Source organism: Rutidosis leptorrhynchoides, chromosome 6 (assembly GCF_046630445.1).
Source record: "Rutidosis leptorrhynchoides isolate AG116_Rl617_1_P2 chromosome 6, CSIRO_AGI_Rlap_v1, whole genome shotgun sequence".
Classification (NCBI taxonomy): Eukaryota; Viridiplantae; Streptophyta; class Magnoliopsida; order Asterales; family Asteraceae; genus Rutidosis; species Rutidosis leptorrhynchoides.
Genome location: NC_092338.1, coordinates 149464771 through 149482262, shown reverse-complemented (window position 1 = coordinate 149482262; position 17492 = coordinate 149464771). Strand labels below are relative to the sequence as shown.

Here is a 17492-nt window from a genome sequence, read left to right as displayed (position 1 = left end):
TTTACCTCTAAAAAAACACAAATTTTAAAAATATATGGGGTCCTATACTTAAATTTAGTGGTGTCCGGTACAATTTGAAGTATACATCGTATAAATTTTTTTTCCACTAGTGGGGTCACAGGACCCCACTCCCTTCAAGGTAGAGTCGCCTCTGTTCGGGATGGTTAGGTTTGGGTTAAAACGGGCACTTTACTTTTTGGCCAAGTTGGATTGACATGCTAACACAATCTTGGTCCATTTTGAAGATACATAAACACAGTGAAAGCATTAATAATAATAACTAGTCTGGTTTGGCCCGCGCAATGCGGCGGGTTATCTCGGCCTGCATATTCATTTTTAACATAGCGTTGTGTACGTACAGATGGGGAAACGGCTAATGTGTTAAAACCCGTTTTAAATATCGGTGTTTTTAGCGTTTTAAAAAAAGTGTCTGTTTCGAACGTAGTTAGTCTCGTTTTATTCGTAAAATTATTTCAAGTTTAATGGTGGTAGCGGTAAAATTTAACTCGCGTCGAGTACGGAGATAACAGGCGTGGAAGATAATGGTGGGTGTTGTTTTTTGATTTAAATTAAAAATTAAATTTTATAGTTTATATCCATGGAAAAGTGTATAAGTTGAATTGTTTGAGAGGGTGAAATGAAATTTTATAGTGTGAAAGTAAAGTGCGGAACGAGATTTTTTTTGGTTGGAACGACTCTAAGGTCCATCACTTTTAGTATATAGAGTTTAATTTAATAATAAAAAAAAATCAGTCTTAATCTTTGAAACAATTATTCATTTTGACGTTTTTTGCATTAAAAATTAGACCTTGTGTAAGACCCTGTTTCTGTTTAAGGTCAATGGGACGCCGTCCCAAGCATTTAGACGTCGTCCTGTCCTTTGTTACTGGACGCCGTCCAGGAATCTGGACGCCGCCCAGATGAACTGGCGGGCCAGCTGTGCAGTTTTGATATTTTAAGAGGGGTATTTGTGTCTTTTCACTTGGAGCCGGATGTGTAGCCATATTATCAGTTTGGGATCCAATTTTGGATCATTTTTCACATTCACAAACACTCCCATTTCATCTTAGAGAGAGAGGGAGATTCTAGAGAGAGATTTGGAGATTTGGAGAAGAAGGAGCTTGAATTGATCAAAAGCCCAAGTGCTAAGGTTGTTCATCTCGCTCTTGGCTACGTTATGGTAGTGTTGGTAAGTTCTCACTCCGAGTTTTTATAAGCTTGATTGTTGTTCATAATTAGGGTTTGAACTTGTTTGTTGTTGAAAGACCCACTTAGTTCACAAATGAGTTTATTAAAGCTAGTTATTGTTGTTGTTGGTGGGTTTTGGGTTGGAAAACTAATTGGCCAAGTTTATGGCTTTGAATTAGGTATAATCACTAGGATTAGTGATTATGTTGTAATGGAACCCAAATGGGTGTTGTTGAGAGCTTGTTTTAGAAATGGGTCAAAATGGGCTTTGTGTAACTTGTGCTAGCAAATGTTTTGAAAGATCAAACATGGGGTTTATTGTGGAATTAGAACATAATCACTAGTTGATGGTGATTATTGACGGTTTGGGCAAGTTTTGACTTAGCCAAAATAGAAGTAGGTGCAAATGGGTCGAAATTGCACTTGTGATGTTTTGAGTACAAGCTAGAGTGTTTAGCTTATTTGTTTGTGAATTTCTTAGGTGTTTTACATTGGTTGATTGGAAGCTCAAGCGGAATTAGCGTTTCAAGTAATCGAGGTGAGTGGAATTTTTATACGTTTATGTATATAATTTGGTTGCTTGTGTACGATCTGGCGAGTGTTATTCGGTAGAATACACTTCTCTTGGGCCATATTGGGACCGGGGTGCGGGATGAGGGTTAAAGTTCGATGCGGCGATACCTCATATGTAACGACCCGGCTTTTTCGATTTGCTTTTGTGCTTTATGCTTTCACGAAACTGCGTATTTGTGCGTACTGAACTATATTATACTCAGGGATCTTACTACATGTGGATTACTTTCGTTTATATGTTAAAACGTGTCTTTAAGTACGTAGGGTACTTAACTTGATCCTCGGAAGCCTTTATGACCGTTGGTGTCACTTGACGTTTAAAACGAATTGCGTACTGTGTACACGTTTAACTTTGGTCATAATCGGAATATTATGACTACGAAATACTAATTGTTATTTTATAATAACAATTACTTGGGTTTTTGGTTGCTTAATTACCCTTAGTAATTTACTAGAGCACACTAGTTAGTCTTGTTGAACTTTCTACTTTGTTGGACTTTAGCCCACCCTACACTAGTTAGTGGACTATCAAATTAGCCCAATTATAAGTAACTAGTGACCCATTAATAAGTAAGACAAATGCCCATTTATTAGAGGGAACATGCTAGCATTTTTGTCAAGTATTATCCTTAATGTTGCATGGGATCCTAACATAAGCACCAACTTTAGACAACCATTAACCAAAAAGCAAAAATTTGTCCCTCTTGTCCCCCCCCTTAAACCCACGGTTTTGAGACACCACCCACCTCCTCACCACCTATAAATACAAGCGTTATTCCATCCATTTTACACTTGCTCTCATTTTCATTTCACACACACTTACTCTCAAATTCTTTCTCTAGTCTTTCTTTCTCTAAAAAGTGTAAGTAATTGATTTTTCTTCTTCTTCTTTCCTTCCCCATTCACGTGATCATCATCATCATCTAAGGATCTAGCTTTTTAGCTTTGATCTTGATTACATCTTGTAGATTCAAACATGGATTTGAATCCTTCAAGAACATGGAAGATTCAAGCTTTCTAGCTTTGAATCTTCACCTACTTTGTAGATTTAAATCTTTTAACTTTAATCTTGTTATTTTGTTATAAAGATTCAAACTTGTGTTTGTAATCTTCATGTAACTTAAAGATCCAAGCTTTATGCTTCAAAATCTTCAAGAACAACCAAGATGCAAGTTTTCTAGCTTGAATCTTCATATCTTTTGTTGGATCTAAGTTTTCTAACTTATGATCTCATTACTTTATTATAAAGATCAAAACTTGTGTTTATGGTCTTCATGTAACTTAAAGATCTAAGCTTTATGCTTCAAGGTCTTCAAGAACACCAAAGGTTCAAGCTTTCTAGCTTTGTAATCTTATAACTTGTGTGAAAAGGATCCAAACTCTCTAGCTTAGGGTTCCATCACCTTATTTGATTTAGATTATGTTCATACTTGTTTGATTGAAGTAAAGTTTGTAGCTTTAGTTGTAAATGGAACTTGTATTTGTGTTAAGACTAAAGATATGATGTAACCTTGGTTCATCGTCCATCTAAGACTCTTAAATGAGTTGTATTCTTACTTGGTCTTAACATATTATGTGTTGATGGTATAATCTTGGTCAAAGTGATGCCAACCCATCAATGAGTTGTACACTTGAAGCTACAAGCATCAAGGATGAGAACCGTTATGAGCATCAAGCACCAAGAACCCCACCGGAGCACTTGTTTACTGTTTTTTGGGATCTGATCAGATTCCAGGACTTCTGAAAAATTGATTTTCAGTTAGTTCGTTTCGAGTAGATGACTTTTCGTTTAGGCCTCAACTTAATCCGACATACGGTTTAGGATTTATAGCCCTCCGAAAGTCACTACGCCGTTGTAACGTTGTGCTGAAATTTCTGACCTACTCGCACTTAAACCATCGCCACGGTCAAACAAAGACGAGTTAGGTTCTGAAAATTGGTCAGCGGTTAGAGGACTCACATACGGAGCCATAACCACTGACTACGCATCTTTTTGTTTTGTATAGAGGTCGTAGAAGCTGACCGAAGTCAGCCTATTTTTTCGATCTCTATTCTTGTCAAACTTACTTAGCTTTTATGATGATGAATGATGATGACACTTAAACTTAATTTATGCACTTTTAAACTTATGGGAACAACATACTAACCTAGTGACCTTTGACTTAGATTGACGACCTTTCAGACCGACTTACTACTTGCATACTTTCCGTACCAACTTTTACTGCTTATACACTGTGAGTTATAGCATCCCTTTTTTACTTTAACTACTTTGGGACTGAGAATACATGCGATTTTTACGTTTTACATACTAGGCACGAGTAGTTAAACTTTATATATGTGTGGGTTATACAACGGCATAAACTTTCCCCTTAGCTCGGTAACATTTAATCATTGGTTTTTGAACCGGTGAACGCGAATCTTAGATATGGATCCATAGGGTTTGACATCCCCACTCGGACTAGTCGCGCTAGTATTTAACGGGTGTTTAATACTTCGTAAACTTACGCACTCGCCAAGTGTACTTTTAGGGGGTAATATTACGTTAAGTTAGTTACCGGGTGCCCACGGATAAACATATACTTTATCATACCGATTTGAAATACTGATTTGAAATGCGGGTTGAAGCACTGAAATCTCGTGGCCTACATTACATTACTTATTACAAACAAACTATAGCTCACCAACATTCGTGTTGACTTTTAAGCATGTATTTCTCAGGTGCTTAGACATTGTTGCTTCCGCTGTTAGACTTGCTGTCTTGGTGTTATAGACTTGCTGTTACGGACCTGCTGTATTAGATTTCCGCTGCATTACTTAGAGATGTCACAATCATGAAACTTTTATTTTGCATTCGTAACTTACGTTATTTTCAAACAATGGATTTATAACGACCTTTGGGTCACATACTTGTGTCAACGCTTCTATTCATAGCAAGCACATTATCTTTTGTAAAACACTATCTTTTCATGAATGCAAAAGTGATTTTCAAACAGCATATAGTGTTTGACCTTGTAATGATCCTGTTGTTGACGATCCGTACACGATGGTTTTGTGCGGGGCGTCACATTTGGTATCAGAGCATTGGTTGTAGGTGTCATACCCCGTCCAAAATCTTCCTGAACGAATACAATAACATCTGGTACCATCGCGAGGTTCTGACCTCTATATGCCATGAACGACTCCATGTAATATGAGCAAATGCACAGCGGAAGATTTCTTTCATACCTGAGAATAAACATGCTTTCAAGTGTCAACTAAAAGGTTGGTGAGTTCATAAGTTTATCATAAAAGAGTAAAATTCATCATTTTGATAGACCACAAGATTTAAATCCTGCATGGTACAAATGGGCCCGAATCCTATACCCACCTGTAATGTACATGCGATATCTTTTAAATACAGTACACCTTTCTCGTGTACGAAATCATCTTTCATAAATCTTAGTAACCGTACACATATCTCGTATACAAAATATAATATACATAACCTGTGTATAAAAATCATTCTCCCGATACATAACATTCACATCAATTGGTGGCAATTATCATGTCCACATAATTCAATGGTGGAAATTATCATGTCCACATAATTCAATGGTGGCAATTATCATGTCCACATAATTCAATAATAATCCGCAGAACTTCTGTCTGCATAATAATTCATTCGAGGAATGTTTTGCTTGTGTCTATCTCGTCAAATATTTATAAAAGCATTTCATATATTCACAGTTCAAAATATATTTCAAAAGCATTTAATAAAGCAGTTGTAAAAACAGCGCATGTATTCTCAGTCCCAAAAATGTAAAGAGTAAAAGGGAATCAAATGAAACTCACATTACTGTATTTTGTAGTAAAAATACATATGACGATATTGAACATATGCAGGGCTGACCTCGGATTCACGAACCTATACCAATGTATGTATATTAACACATATAATAATATTCAAATAAATATATATATCATTATTAGTGATATAATTGTTATATTTAATATTTTATAGGTTTTATTAATTAACTAAGTGTATTTATTTTATATATACCTTTAAAAATATTATATAGTTATGTTATATGTATCCAATATATTTTTATATAATAAATATTTATTTGTTATAATATTAATAATATGATTAGTATTAATAATAACGATGCTTATGATAATAATGACAATACTAATAATAATGTTAGTATTGATAATAAGATGATAATATTATTAAAATATATAAAATTTTAATAATGATAGTAATAATAATAAGATAAAAAGGTTGTACTATTTTTACAATAAAAATACTAATTTTTGATAAAAATTCTTAATACTAATAATACTTAATAATAATACTTATTAATAAATATATTAATGTTAATAGTAGTAATAAATATAATAATGATAATAATTATTATGAAAATGATAGTAATAATAATAATAATGATAATAATAATAATAATAATAATAATAATAATAATAATAATAATAATAATAATAATAATAATAATAATAATAATAATAATAATAATAATAATAATAATAATCATATTAATAAAAGTAATAATAAAATAGTACAACCTTTGAAGAAAGGAGCTCTAAAAATAAAACGCCACTACCCGGGTTTGAACCCATGACCTCTCAAATGAACACACACATGCTCAACCATTGAACTGCTCTCTTATTTCTGAGTTATATATATATATATATATATATATATATATATATATATATATATATATATATATATATATATATATATATATATATAATTTATATAACACGTATGGGACTGTTTAACGTCTACCATTATCATCAACACAACTTCACTTATCATCATTCATCCATCTTCTAATTACGTTTATCATAAACTGACATCATCATCATCGAAATCGTCTTCTATCATCATTAACCCAATTGTTATCATCATCATTATTATCAAAATTACCATAATCATAATCATAAAATCTTATTAATATCTTATATCATCATCATCTTACTAATCTAATCATCATCATTTTCTATCATGATTTATTATTATCATCTCCCTCACTCATCATTGTGGCTTCACCAAATTCGTTGGTATATAAAATACGCGCAGGTAGCAGCAATACATTGGCAACAACAACGGCTCACCCAATAAATCATCACTTGGCCCAAATAAAAAAAAAGATTATTTTGGCTTAAACAAGATAGATAGATCACAGCCCAATCATCCTAGTCCAAGGAGGACTCTTCGGCCAAACATATATATAAAAAAAAATGTCAAGTGATTCAATTCATACTCATCATCCACTTGATGTTTTAAATACTTCCAAAAGAAAACTGTGCCTATACACCTTTCCACGTCATGTTTCCATATTCTATCATAATTAATAGAAAAATTCGGTGCCTCATAATTAAAAAATAATAATACACCGAATCCCATATTTTACAAAAAGAATTCGAGGGTGTGAGGTAGAGTTTGTCTGCCATAAAAAGATACCCACTCACTTTGCATTTAACATGTTTTCATCATAATCAAAATATTCGCATTACTATAAACGTTTGGGAGAGAGAGAAAGGAAAGGAGGGATAGATGGTGACGGCTTAAATTGAAGAAGATGGAAGGTGGTTTTTGATCGAAGAAAAGGAGAGAAGAGTGAAAGAAATGAAGGTGGGTTTGTTGTAGCCATGATGGTGATAATTTAGAGAACCAAAACAGGAATATTAATACAAAAGTAGCGGTTGTGTTCGGGGTTAGTTCATGGCTGCAAAACAAATGGATTTCGTTGTTGGGTTTCGAGAAAACAGGATATAGGAGCAAGTATTAGTTCAAGTAAGGTGATGGTAATTAGTAGTGGTAGTGGTGTTGTTCAAAGAAGTTGTATAGCCGCAGCTATAAATAGAAGGAACAAAGAATGATAGCAATGTGGTCTTTTATTGGTGATGGTTGGAACAAAACAGTATTTGTCGCAGTAATAACCCGAAGTAGTATATTAGCATTAAAAATCCATGTGGTTTTCGATTTCATGTGAGGATGGTGGTGTTCGGGTTGCAGGAAACTGGAAAACAAGTGGGTGTATGTGGTTTATGTCGATGGTTTTTGGTTTGGTGTTCATGGGTTTCCACGAGAAGCAATAAAAAATATATGTAGAGAGAGAGTAGAGAGAGACGGTTGCTTCAATTTTTGGAATTGAATATCTATTTTCTCCTTTGAATTATGTTAACAGAAGATCTTATAGAGATTAAGTGGTAATTAATAATGAAGATCAAGAATTGGATGATTGTCAAAATACAGCTATCACTCGTTTGTTTTATAGCTTAAAGGTGTCGACAGCTTCTTCATTCGTGAGCAGAAGGATGAAGAAAAAAATAAATAAAACAAACAGAAAAGGAAACTGATTACGATTCTATAGATTCGATATCTGTATTTTAACAAGAAACCAAAATTTGTAAAGTTGAAAGTGATCTGTAAACTAATTCAATAACTCGTAACTGCTCTAATATATACATCTGATATTTATAATAATTAGATATAATAATTTCATTTAAAATAATAATACATTTATTAATATTAGAATTAATAAGAATACTAATATTAATAATATTAGTAATAATAATAATCAACATAATACCAATAATAAAATTAATGATAAAAGTAGTAATGATAAATTTTAATTAAGATGTATAATTTTTTTTTTGGTAATAATAATAATAATCATAATAATTATAATTTTTCTACTAATTATAATAATAATGATATTAGTAATGATAATGATAATTTTTAGTAATTATAACATATTAGTCGTATCAATTTCATATCAAAATATCTTATATAGTAATATTAGTAATACTGATATTAATATTAGCATTAGTATTAATATTAATAACAATGAAGTAACAATTATATTAGTATACAATTATATTTTTAATTTGTGATCACACACAATATATATATATATATATATATATATATATATATATATATATATATATATATATATATATATATATATATATATATATATATATATATAATATTCTGTATTATGTCACTCATTTGAATATTTAATATTTATATCTTTTATATATATTACAATATACATATAATAATATTTATGTATAGAATTCATATACCTTCATTTTTAAATTACTATATCTATAATTATGTTTTATTTATTAAATTTTATTACATAATAAGTATATTAGTTATATATATTGAAACAAATAAACTCAAGGTATACATTTAATACTTTGTTAACGTTGTTAATTATGTTCTAATTTATTTAGTTTCAATATACTCTCAATAATTAACTATACAGTTTTAAGTAATAAACTTTACATTATCTTTAGTTAACTAAATCACATAATGGTTTAATTTATAATGTATAATTATATTTATATATACATTTCTATTTACAGTTAATAGTTTGTGAATCGTCGAGAGCAGTCTAAGGGTAAATGATTACATGAACATAGTTCAAAGTTTTTTTTTTTTTTTTTTTTTTTTTTTTTTTTTTTTTTTTTTTTTTTTTGAGATTTCAATATTACAGACTTCTGCTTATCGTGTTGAAATCATATAAAGATTAAGTTTAAATTTGGTCGAAAATTCCGGGTCGTCACAGTACCTACCCGTTAAAGAAATTTCGTCCCTAAATTTGAGTGAGGTCGTCATGGCTAACAATAAAAATGTTTTCATGACGAATGTGAGTTGATGAATAGAGTTTTATCATTATTGATTAATATAGATAAAACGATTTGATTATGTGAAGCGTACGAATGAAGCTGTCACAAAAGATTGAGATAGAGATTTAACTTTTGATGTAGTCACGGTGGATTTTCGGAATTCAAGGAATTTAAAAGAAAATCTTGAAAATCTATAAGATCTGATTCTTCGGGATTTATGGAAATTAAGATCTCTTTAATTAAATGCGATCATCTATCTTGATTTCTTTGTCTGGTATTTCCACTATAAATGAACTTCTTCCGTTCCATTATTTCCACCACTCCAATATTTTCTTTCTCGATCCATACTTTCAATGATTGTGAATATGCTTAATCCAACTCTGGTTCTCAACCTCATTCTGACTATCGCAACAATCATTCTTCTATTCCAACTCCCACCAGAGGAATCTGTTCGCTTCTACTATTACCTTGGGGTTATAATATTTTTTTCATTCTTTCTTGTATTTATGTTGCTATACACATTGATATGCACGGTTTATGATTTCGATGTTGTTTGTTGGGCTTTATATTTTCCCTTATATTTAGAAGTTCCATGCTTTTATTTTCTCTTTCCGACTTCAAATCAAGCGAATAATGGTCCAGAATTCGTAGGTATGAAGTTTCAAATGATCATAATATACTAAGCAGAAAGGGATGTATTAGCAAGATTTGATTTGTCAAATTACCAGAATCCCTGAGGATGGAACTATCAAGAATATACTTTCTTGATATGTTCAGAGGTTAAGTAGAATGAAAGAGTTATGTAACATGACATATGATGATGATATGATCTACTGTGAACCATCATCACGTTTCATTAGAAACTCAGCATGACTTACTGTAATATAATCACGTTGGCCAATTGTCATTATATTATACTAATCCATGCTTCAATTCCCAACACTTCTCCACAATTCATTCATAATTTATACTTAGATTTTACAGAAGTTTTCAATATAATGGAATACGGAAAACACGAAGAGGTAGATAATTTCGGATAAGAATATTTATGAAAATATCCTCAGAAATATCGAAGATATTTATGATGATATTTTGGAGTTTCTAAGTTCGAAGGTTGATGAAGAAAAAATTTTAATCAAGATTTTAGCATGACTTCGGAGCAAGATATTCTCTAAAGATTTCATCGGATCCAGAATTATCTGAATTCTTTGAATATAGGGTTTGGTCATCGTATTTGTCTTTGGTCTCCTTCATGGTTAGCTCAATACGTTTTTCAGTACCAAATTTTCTGTCTAGCGTTCCCAACACACCATTCTTTATCATCAAACTCTTGGCCATTTAGGCCATCTACAATTTTACTATTTACTCTGCATTTAATGCAGCCATATCTGAATCATCAGTTATCAATCCGAGGTGGTTTCAGAAGAATTGTGTTTTTAGATGATTAAACGCTGGTTGTAATCGTCAAGATACAAAGGGTGTTTAAGATGAAACCAAGTGGCAAACTTGAAGGAATGTTTAACTATAGAAGGTGTAACTTATTAACGATATTTTAAATCAAAATGTGTTATAATTAATGTTTCCTACTCTTTTAATACGTTTTAATTGTCCAATGATAGTAGTCCAATGCTAGTAGTCCAATAGTTCAACCAAGACTAGTATCTTATAAGGAAATAGTCGTAACTGATATAGGAATAGTTAGCTAGGAACACTTAACTAGGATTTGGTTAGTATAGGTTTAAAGTTTTACGTAGTTAATTAATTGGTTACTAATCAATTTTAATTTATTCATTATTTTCTTCATTATGCCACTTGTCAAATCTTGATTTGGATTCTGATAAGTCGAAATCCAAATATGAAATGGAATGAAATTGGTTATTCTGTGGTGAACGGATTCGTATATCTGTGGATGTAAGTAGGATAGTAAATGACTGTTGTATCAGATTCGTAGAATGTACAGTGTGACTTATTAATGTGGAATCTAAATATTCCTCGGGTATTACCTACCCGTTAAAATATTTTTACCATTAACAGTTTGTACAAAAGAACTTTTAATTACAATCCTTATGAAAATATATATATACATATATATTTTCTTCAGATTTAATCGTGGATTTAATGAGTTAATATGATATTAAACTCATATGATTTTCGGTTTGAGCTAGAATATGTAATCTCTAAAACTATTAGGAATCACATATTCTTCGCAGAATATTTCTTCAATGAAGTTATGGATCAATACTTCATCGTTCATTGTTGTTGGTACTCCTTGGTATCTATGGTGCGTATGATGTTGATGTTCGAGGTATAGATTGTGATGTCGAGATGTGTGATGCGGATGTTGTTGTTGGTGGTAATGGTAATGTTGATGCTGGCGATGTTGCTGAAACTGGTACGTTTTGCACCATATTTTCTAAAGCTACAACTCGAGCGTGAAGCTCGTTGGCTTCTGCTATTACTCCGGGATGATTGTCGGTCGGAACGAGCGGATGAATAAGATCTAGAATTCGAGATAGTATATAATTGATAATGCTAAAAATGAACATATATTTCATAGCATTATTCCTCAAGAAAGACAAGCTTTTAGTTGCAATTGTTCTATTTACAAGTGATATTCGTTTAAATAATAAAAGGTGAAGACAAAAGACAGATTCGACGAATTGAAGACGCAAACGACCAAAAAGCTCAAAAGTACAAAAGACAATCAAAAAGGTTCCAATTATTGATAAGAAACGTCTCGAAATTACAAGAGTACAAGATTCAAAACGCAAAGTACAAAATATAAAATTGTACGCAAGGACGTTCGAAAATCCGGAACCAGGACCAGAGTAAATCTTAACGCTCGACGCAACGGACTAAAAATTACAAGTTAACTATGTATATAAATATAATATAATATATAATTAATTATATATATATTATATTTATATATAAAAAACCGTCGGCAGAGAAAACTCCAAGGACTGAGCTGTAAATACTATCTCCGCGACTCGCGGAGTTTGAAGAGCATTTTGCCGCGAGTCGCGGAGCCCCAAAATTCAACTCTGGCTATAAAGCAAACCGAATTCTGATCAAATTTCATATCTTATTTCTCTCATCTCTCAATATATACAATATATATATATAATTTATATTTTAATTTTAATTTTAATTTTAATTCTAATAATAAGGGTATGTTAGTGAATGTTGTAAGGGTGTAAGTCGAAATTCTGTCCGTGTAACGCTACGCTATTTTTAATCATTGTAAGTTATGTTCAACCTTTTTATATTAATGTCTCATAGCTAAGTTATTATTATGCTTATTTAAAACGAAGTAATCATGATGTTGGGCTAATTACTAAAATTGGGTAATTGGGCTTTGTACCATAATTGGGGTTTGGACAAAAGAACGACACTTGTGGAAATTAGACTATGGGCTATTAATGGGCTTTATATTTGTTTAATTAAATGAAAGTTTGTTAATGTTAATATAAAGATTTACAATTGGGCGTCCCTATAAATTACCATATACACTCGATCGGACACGATGGGCGGAGTATTTATATGTACGAATAATCGTTCATTTAACCGGACACGGGAATGGATTAATAGCCACTAGAATAATTAAAACAGGGGTGAAATTACATTCAAGGGTAATTGGTGTAATTGTTAACAAAGTAGTAAAACCTTGGTTTACACGCAGTCGATAACCTGGTGTATTCATTAAACAAAGTATTAAAACCTTGTTACAATTCGAATCCCCAATTAGTTGGAATATTTATCTTCGGGTATAATAATAATTTGACAAGGACACTTGCAATTTATATTTATGACTGATGGACTGTTATGGACAAAAACCAGACGGACATATTAAATAATCCAGGACAAAGGACAATTAACCCATGGGCATAAAACTAAAATCAACACGTCAAACATCATGATTACGGAAGTTTAAATAAGCATAATTCTTTTATTTCATATTTAATTTCCTTTATTTTATATTTAATTGCACTTCTAATTATCGCACTTTTATTTATTGTTATTTAATCACACTTTTAATTATCGTACTTTTTAATTATCGTAAGTTTATTTTATCGCACTTTTATTATTCGCAATTTCATTATCGTTATTTACTTTACGCTTTAATTTAAGTCTTGTATTTATTTTATATTTTACATTAGGTTTTAACTGCGACTAAAGTCTTAAAATCGACAAACCGGTCATTAAACGGTAAAAAACCCCCCTTTATAATAATAATATTACTTATATATATATTTGTATTTTTATAAAAGTAAACTAATATAGCGTTGAGCTTTGTTTAAAGATTTCCCTGTGGAACGAACCGGACTTACTAAAAACTACACTACTGTACGATTAGGTACACTGCCTATAAGTGTTGTAGCAAGGTTTAAGTATATCCATTCTATAAATAAATAAATATCTTGTGTAAAATTGTATCGTATTTAATAGTTTTTCCTAGTAAAATATAAACTATTTTATATACACCTCTGCTTTGACATCAAGTATTTTTGGCGCCACTGCCGGGGAACTCATCTTAAAAGCCGGAAGCGCAACGCTAATATAAAAAAAAAAAGAGTTTTAGTTAACTTTTATTAAAATTCGTTTTTGTAAAAAAATACGTTTTAATTATTCGAAAATATAAAAAGAAAAACAAAAATATAAGTATTTTTAAGATTTTGTTAAATATTTAAGTTTTATAAGTTTCTTTATTTTTATTTTAGTTTATAATAATATAAATTTTATTAAACATCTTTTAATTATATAAAAATAGAAAACAGAAAATAAAAAAATAAAAAAAAATAGAAAAACGCGTAAAAATTCTAAGCTGTCAACTGAATTTCTGAACCCCGCGAGTCGCGGGGTTTGAAGCCTTGAATACCGCAAGTCGCGGAGCCTTTCTGACACGCGCACAGAAGCCCTAATTCTGCATTAATTACGGATTTTAATTAATTATTATTATTATTTAAACCTAATTATTATTATTATTATTATTAGTTTTAATTTTACTTTTACTTTTTATTTATATATTTTAGTTAAATTAGTTTTATTAAATTGTAAAATTAGTAGTTTTATTAAAAAAATAATATAAAAATAATATTTTTATAAAAATTGTACTTTTTACAACTTTTTGTATATTTTTATATTTTGTACCTTTTTAATCGTTGTAGCGTAATATTTGTATTTCTTAGCTCATATTTAATTTTAAACTTAGTTTTTGCCATAGTCATTTTTACTCCTATATTTTTAGGCTTTGCCGTAGAATTCCTTAAGTGCTTTTTCTTTAGACTAATATTTAGGTACTTTAGAATTTTGCGACGCCTTTTTAAGTTTTAGTTTCTTTTTAAGTTATTTCTATTTGGGATTTAGTTTTTCCGGTAAGCTTTAATATTTTTAGACACCTTTTACTATGTACCAATTATCATTCCAATTAGTAATATCAATTTGCGATTATAATTTTAAGTTAGTTGTAGTAATAAGGTTAAATTAGTTAAGTATTTTTAAGTTTTTATAAGTTTCTTTTATTTTTCCGTCACCTTTTATTTTTCAACCATTTTTCTTTTTCGACCTTTTGCGACGAACTCTTTTTCTCTCTTATTTCTCGCCATTCTAGTTTTTAGGACTTAGAATTTTTTCTACTTCTTATCTAAATTTCTTAAAATTACGAAAATTTATTTTAAGTGGTTAAATTAATAGACATCAAAATTTTCTGGTTCGTAGTAATAGTTGGATTTGTACGTGGACCGGGTTATTGGAGCCAAACAGTCCTCAATTATATTGAGACCAAACGAATCCTGCCCCTCTGCTGCATCTTTTGGCTATTCAAAACGTGGGCAAAATCAGAAAAGTCTATTGATTGGATAACTTATTATAATTTTTCTTTCATTTTAAAAACTAATAGGATATTCAGTGAATGCACCGAGCAAGACGTTCATCACCTTTTGTACGTTCACCATCTGTAACTCGATCAAGACATCGTTTAACAAATATAACCGCCGTTGATTTTTCTTTAGAATCGTCATCCAGTCGACCAAGTACTTCAGTTCAAATTTCCGATAATCCATTTTTTGAACCCAACCTCACAATTGAGAATCCAGAGAATATTCAGGAACGGTTCATAGATCCTGAACCATTAAACTTTCCTCCGGAACCACCAATCATTCAAACAGAGATTGTTGAGGAACGAACCATTAAATCAGAATCATCTAGTGATACCGATTCAACAAATTCAATTATGGAGAATCTGGAACCTTTAAGTATGGAAGACCGAATGAGAGCTAAACGCACTGGCCAAGGTCACGCAATTACTCATCCTGACATTAATGCGCCAGATTATGAAATCAAAGGACAAATTCTACACATGGTGACTAATCAATGCCAATTTAGTGGTGCGCCGAAGGAAGATCCAAATGAACATCTACGTACCTTTAATAGGATCTGCACACTATTTAAAATACGAGAAGTGGAGGATGAACAGATATATCTCATGTTATTTCCCTGGACTTTAAAGGGAGAAGCCAAAGATTGGTTGGAATCGTTACCTGAAGGGGCGATCGATACATGGGATGTTTTAATTGACAAATTTCTTAAACAATTCTTTCCTGCATCTAAAGCCGTAAGACTTCAAGCAGAAATTGTTACGTTCACACAGAAACGAAATGAAACTCTATATGAGGCGTGGACAAGATATGGAAAGTTGTTAAGAGGATGTCCGCAACATGGTTTAGACACCTGTCAAATAGTACAAATATTCTACCAAGGATGCGACATCACTACAAGAAAAGACATAGATATAGCAGCTGGTGGTTCTATTATGAAGAAAACCGAAACTGATGCTTACAAAATTATTGATAATACTGCTTCCCACTCACATGAGTGGCACCAAGAAAAAGATATCATTAGATCATCTAAAGCAGCTAGAGCCGATTCTAGCCATGACTTAGATTCCATTTCCGCAAAGATAGATGCTGTGGAGAGACGAATGGAAAAGATGACTAAGGATATTCACTCAATACGAATTAGTTGTGAGCAGTGTGGAGGACCACATTTGACAAAAGATTGTCTCAATATTGAATTAACAATGGAACAAAGAGAGAATATTTCATACATAAACCAAAGGCCTGGAAATAATTATCAGAATAATTATCAACCGCCAAGACCGATTTACAATCAAAACCAGAATTATAACCGAAATATTCCATACAACAACCAACAAGGTCCTAGCAATCAACAAGTATCCAATAATACTTACAATCAGCAAAGACCGAATTTTCAAAACAAACCACCACAACAAACCGATGATAAAAAGCCGAATTTAGAAGATATGATGACGAAGCTAGTTGAAACTCAAACGCAGTTTTTCACATCTCAGAAACAAACTAATGAACAAAATGCTCAAGCATTTAGAAATCAACAAGCTTCTATTCAAAATCTGGAACAAGAAGTAAGTAACCTAGCAAGGTTAATAGGTGAAAGAAAACCGGGAAGTCTACCTAGCGATACAAATGCTAACCCCCGGAATGAAACAGCTAAAGCCATTACCACAAGAAGTGGTACAACACTTAAACCACCTGAAATACCTGTAACTTCTGATGAAACTATTCCTACTCCACAAGAACCACAACCTGATCAAGATAAGGAAAAAGAACCGGTAGTTGAAAAGGTTAATGAAAATAACACAGTTAAGGATAAACCTTATGTTAAACCATACCAACCACCACTTCCTTACCCGAGTAAAATGAAGAAAGAAAAACTTGAAGCCGAGCAATCCAAATTCTTGGATATGTTTAAACAGATAAATGCAAATCTTCCTTTCATTGATGTGATTTCAGGAATGCCAAGATATGCTAAATTCTTGAAAGATCTAATCTCAAATAGAAAGAAAATGGAAGAAATCTCGGCTGTTACTATGAATGCTAATTGTTCAGCAGTGCTGTTGAATAAGATACCAGAAAAACTATCTGATCCAGGAAGTTTCACAATTCCATGTTTTCTGGGTAGTCTTAGTTCAATAGAAGCATTGGCAGACTTAGGTGCTAGTATAAATCTAATGCCGTATTCACTATACGCTAAACTAGACCTTGGAG

The 17492-nt window shown here is 31.6% G+C and overlaps 1 pseudogene; it reads right to left on the bottom strand.

The window, feature by feature from the left end:
* LOC139853082 (fumarate hydratase 1, mitochondrial-like) overlaps window positions 1-17492 on the bottom strand; it is a 60744-nt pseudogene that overhangs the window by 2894 nt on the left and 40358 nt on the right.